Source organism: Helianthus annuus, chromosome 6, assembly GCF_002127325.2.
Source record: "Helianthus annuus cultivar XRQ/B chromosome 6, HanXRQr2.0-SUNRISE, whole genome shotgun sequence".
NCBI lineage: Eukaryota > Viridiplantae > Streptophyta > Magnoliopsida > Asterales > Asteraceae > Helianthus > Helianthus annuus.
The window spans coordinates 57,004,804-57,010,416 of NC_035438.2; the positions used below are offsets into that span (position 1 = coordinate 57,004,804).

Below are 5,613 nucleotides of genomic sequence, written 5' to 3' on the forward strand. Positions count from 1 at the left end.
TGGTGAAATTTCTGACCAACAATGTTTTTGTTTTTATCGCAGGACTTAAAACCTAGGCGTCGCACTTGAACTTCCTACGCAGTGCATGAGCTCCAGTTCCAATAAAGACATAAAAGAACCTCTAGACAAACCCGAACGCTTTCTAAGAAAAAAGACTTAAAGCTAAAAACCAAGAGAAAGTTTCGGGGGAACCACTTCCAATGGCGGACCAACGTACCCTAGTGGATTACCTTTGGCCTACGGTAGGTTATCTCGGCGCCGGTATCAATGCACCGAATGTCGACGCCAACAACTTCGAACTTCGGCCGCATTTGATTCAAATGCTCCAAAACTCCGCAACTTTCCACGGGCTTGCGGACGAAGATCCCCATTTACATATTACCAACTTTTTGGAAATATGTGATACTTTTCGGATCAACGGAGCAGCTAATGACGCCATCCGCCTCCGAATGTTTCCATTTTCACTAAAAGACCGACCTAAGGCTTGGCTTAACACCCTCCCAGTTGGTTCGCTAAACACCTGGGATGAACTAGCCCAAAAGTTTTTGTATAAGTATTTCCCTCCTGCTAAAACGGCTAAATTAATGACTGAAATTAATACATACTCACAAGAGGACGGGGAATCCTTATATGAAACTTGGGAAAGGTTCAAGGAGTTACTAAGAAAGTGTCCTCATCATGGTCTCGCAGTATGGCAACAAGTATCCACTTTCTATAATGAGTTGTTGCCACACACGAGACAAGCACTTGACTCTAGCTCCGGGAGACTTCTAGGTAATCGTCGCCCAAATGAAATTTACAATCAATTTGAGGAAATTGCTCAAACAAATTTTCAGTGGCACACTCCCCGAGGCACAAAATCTATTGCCCCGGGCGCCCATAAGGTTGACGAAAGCACCTCTTTATAAGCTCAAATCGAGGCCCTCTCTTCAAAAATCAAAAAGTTAGAAATGGCAAAAACGGCCTCGGTTATGGCTTGTGAAGGGTGTGGTGGGCCACATGAAAATTGGAGTTGTATGAAAGAAATGGATAATCAAACAGAAACGGTAAACTACATTGATAGTAGACCTAGGCCGTCAGGTCCTCCGACTGGTACCTACTACCAAGGATGGCGTAACCACCCTAACCTTGGTTGGAGAGAACCCGACAATAGTAGTAACCAACAAAATCTAAACCAACGAACAAACTTTCAACAACCGAGAAACGAGTCACAAAATTTCTCTCAACAATAACAAGGGGGATGGGAGAGGCTTGAAGATACCATCTCTCGCCTCATCTCCGACACCGAAAAGAAAAACTCAGATCGATTTCAACAACTGGAATTGAACTTTAGAAATCAACAAGCTAGTATTCAAAACATTGAAAAACAATTAAATCAACTACCTCAAAATTTCTCCGAGAGACCACAAGGCGCGTTACCCAGCAATACCGAAACCAACCCAAAGGCGCAAGTACATCTCATGACGTTGAGAAACCGTACTGTAGGTCCCGAGGAGGCTCCGCTACCTACAACCGAAAAGAGCCCGTCTAATCAAACCGCAAATTCACCAACGCCCCAAAAAGAGACGGCTCCTCCACCAAATCAAGAGCCTACCAAGAATCCTCCGGTACCTTACCCCGGTCGGTTACTTCGCCAAAAGACCGATGAGCAATTCATAAAATTCGTAAATCTACAAAAATAAGTGCATGTCAATATTCCATCTGTAGAAGTCCTAACCCAAATGCCTAAATATTCAAAGTTCATGAGAGACTTTCTCACTCACAAAAGGAAAATTGAATCATTGCAATTTGTTAATTTAAGTGAAGAATGCTCCGCCTTACTAATCAACAAACTCCCACAAAAGAAGATCGATCCTGGAAGCTTCACCATCCCTTGTTCGATTGGGGGATCACCCATACACAATGCACTAGCCGATCATGGGGCTAGCATAAACCTCCTGCCCGCATCAATGTTCGACCGACTCGGACTAGGGAAAACAAGCCCTACAAAAATGAGCATACAACTCGCCGATAGGTCCATTAAATATCCACAAGGTGTCGCCGAAAATCTATTAGTAAAAGTCGGAGACTTTGTCTTCCCGGCCGAATTTGTCATACTAGATTGGAGGAAGATACCGAAGTACCACTCATCTTAGGAAGACCATTCCTGGCCACGGCCCACGCAATGGTAGATATGAATGGTGGGACACTAACATTGAGGGTTGGGGACAAGGAGATGGAGTTTGGGGTTGGGAAAAGAGTAGAAGACGACGACCCGGTCAACTACATGAAAGTCATAGACTCAAGTTTGGATGATGCTCTCCGACGGTGCAACATGGGATGCAAAACATCCCACTTGGGTAACATATGTCTGACTTTGGGTCTAGCCAAGGACCCTTATAAACGTGGCGCACCACAGAGGCATTCCGCGGAACTATCCTTAGTTTTAGTTTAGATTAACTTTTATGCTTTCTAGTTTTGTTTTAATTTTCAGGAATAAAACACACTCGGAATGGTGGAGGTTACTAAGGGAAACTTGAACCCACACCCCATGCACAAAAACATTGCCTCCCGACAATTTTCTTCATTACAGCAAGTTCAGTGATGTATAACCGGTTACTATCATAAATATCTATAACCGGTTACAAACCGCCTATTTTTTTCTACCCCTAACCGGTTCTTGATGTACCAATTATTAACCGGTTACAATTCTAGTTTATAACCGGTTTCGTTTAACAAACCGTTTTTTTTACCCACCTTTGTTAGGAAACTTTAAATGTAAATATTGAAAAAAAAAGATGATCATTCTGATCAAAAGCTAAAGATACAGTCAAGGAGTATCACTTAAAAGGTGCCTACGTGATATCTTGAGAAGAAGAAAAGAAAAATACATCTTCAACTAAGCATCAGAAGAAAATCATGACAAAGAAGACAATCAGACAAGATCTTTCTGATGAAGTCTGATGATAAATCTGGTATTTATCATCAAAATCTGATAAGTCTGATCACCAGAAATCTGATGATCAACTTCATCAGAATTTTGGTAAGCTGGTCACCAGAAATTCTGGTGGACCTACTTGCCTTCGAGATAAGCCCTGACACAAACCCAAAAAGTAACAAGTTGACGATAACCAATTCAATGAATTTGCCAAAATATCCGTTTGTGCAGAGCAAGTAGTGAATAAACAAATGTTTATTCAGATCTGGACCCTCTATAAATAGAGATGTCAACCCAGAAGGTTAAATGAGTTGTGCTTAGCATTCAATACACACACTACAAACTCCATTACCCTTCACTTAGAATTCTTTGAGTATTCATTTTGTAATATCCAATAACTTTGTTTTTGCAAAGTCATTAATACACTTGAAAAATTCTATAAGTTGTTTCTTGAAAGTTTGATTTCTAGTTCCAGACAATATTTTCCTATTTGTTGAAATAATTTGCCATATTAAGTATTTGGGTATCTCTATCTGGGATCAACAGTTGGTATCAGAGCAGATTGAATAAATCATTTTCAAAAGATCAACTGCTTATATTTTCTTGATATCCAACTCTTAAACTAAATATGGCAAACTTTCAAACCTGGAATAATGCTTTCAATATTGGTTCTATGTCAAAACCTCCGACCCTGGTCAGAGAGGAATACCCCCAATGGAAAATCAAGATGATCAATTTCCTTAATGGACATGATCGAGAACTGTTTCAATCCATTGTGAGAGGTCCACATATACCAAGTACTGAAATGGCAGCAGTTCTAGAGACTGAGCAAACACCAGGTATCCCTGCCTCCTTGGTTCCCAAAAGTGAAATTCACTGGACTCAAGAAGACAAGGAACTGGTGTGTTGGTGCATATGTCTGTCGACTTCGTCTTTTATCGAGTCTTGTAATAGGTTAGATAGATCAAGACACGTAGTACATAAGAAACGGGAAACAGGGACGAACCAGCTGGTTCACACGAAGTGGCCAGTTCGTACGAACTGGACATTTGGTTGTTCGTGCAGACTGGCTTCCCTATATATATGTGTTCTTTGTATCTCATTTGTAACTTTGGATTCCGGTAGCGAAGCTCTGCCGAAGTGTCGCTAAGCCTGTAAAACGTTCTGAAATCAATACAATCGACAGTTAAACTACTTCTAAGTGCATATCAAGCTGAATGAAGATCAAATCAATGAATTCCGCCTCTGATTTGGTCAAGAACTTTTCTGAACGTCTCGTTTAGATCGATTCAACGATCCTACAAGTGGTATCAGAGCTCAGGAGGAAGAGTTCTTACCATTTCAGCTTATTTTCACTGAAAAATCTCACTTCTACTCATTCTTTTAAACTTTTTCATCAAATTAACTAAGATTTCATGGTCAAAATGATCTGATTTTGTGATATAACATGTAAAACACTGTTTTAATCAATCCTTGAAAAAATCAGACCTAAAATCAACCTAAAACTTGATAAAATGGACCAAATCGTGTGAAAACCTTATCAGATCGTTCGAGAATCATTCAGGTCGCACGAGCTGAACATCCAGCTCGCACGAATTGAATCAGATCGCACAAAAATTATCCAGATCGTACGAAGTTGACTTCAGGTCGCTTGGAAATCTTCCAGTTCGCACGGGTTGATCAAACCAGGTCGTACGAAGTGAGTTTGGTATTCCAGATTGTTAGAAATATCAGTCAGTCCGCACGAGGTGGTTCACATCGCATGAGTTGACCCGGATCGCACCAGGTCACATCGTTTGAGTGTATAGCTTCAGTTCGCACGAGTTGAAATTAGGTCCAGGTCATTTGACATCAGGTCCAGATCGTTTGAAACCAGATCAGTTCGTTTGAAAAGTCTGTTTTGTGAAATCTCAATACCGAAACATGGATTCTGATTTTTATAATACATTTGCTACTGCCCCGGGTACTCCTGTTACCGTTGCTCAGAATGTAACTATGGAAAATGAAACAGGAACGTTACAGAAACCCCCAAAGCTGATGAGCATTGAGGAATATTACAGTTGGCAAGAACGGTTCGAGAATTGGGTTCAAGCAAATCATCTAAGGTCTTGGGAGTGTATTGAAACAAAGTACGTTCGACCTCGTAATAATATGGGAGTTGTAAAGAATATTTCTGAATTTACGGATAAAGAGAGAGACATGTACAAGGCAGAAAAAATGATGATCGGTTTACTTCAACAAGCTGTGAAAGAAGACATTTTCATATTACTTCAACATGATGATAGTGCATATTCGATTTGGATAGCACTTCGTACAAAATTCGAAGGAAGTACGGAGATGCTCAAGAATAAAAAGTCACTATTAAAGAAAGAATTTGATTTGTTCTCAAGTTTGCCGGGTGAAACTACAAGGACTCTTATTAAGAGATATTGTCATCTAGTATGTTCAAGGAGTCCGTTGGATATCACTAAAGATCGTGAGGAATGGGTTGAAAAATTAGCCGATGCGTTACCTCAAAAAGAATGGGGTACATATCTTATGATCTTGAAGAATACCGGAGAATATGATAGATTGACCATTGCTCAGTTCATTGAAAAACTTGAAGGACAAGATCTTGAACAGCAAAAGATTGCTAGAATGAACAATTCAAGTGGTCAACAAGATATCAAGATGTATTTCAAAGGAAATGTTCAAAA

The 5,613-nt window shown here is 40.3% G+C and overlaps 1 non-coding gene across 1 annotated transcript; it reads right to left on the minus strand.

The window, feature by feature from the left end:
• Positions 1-578: 578 nt before the first annotated feature.
• LOC118480109 lies at positions 579-685 on the minus strand. Its single transcript, XR_004861745.1, has one exon. It is a non-coding gene; the product is annotated as a small nucleolar RNA R71 (small nucleolar RNA).
• Positions 686-5,613: the final 4,928 nt, after the last annotated feature.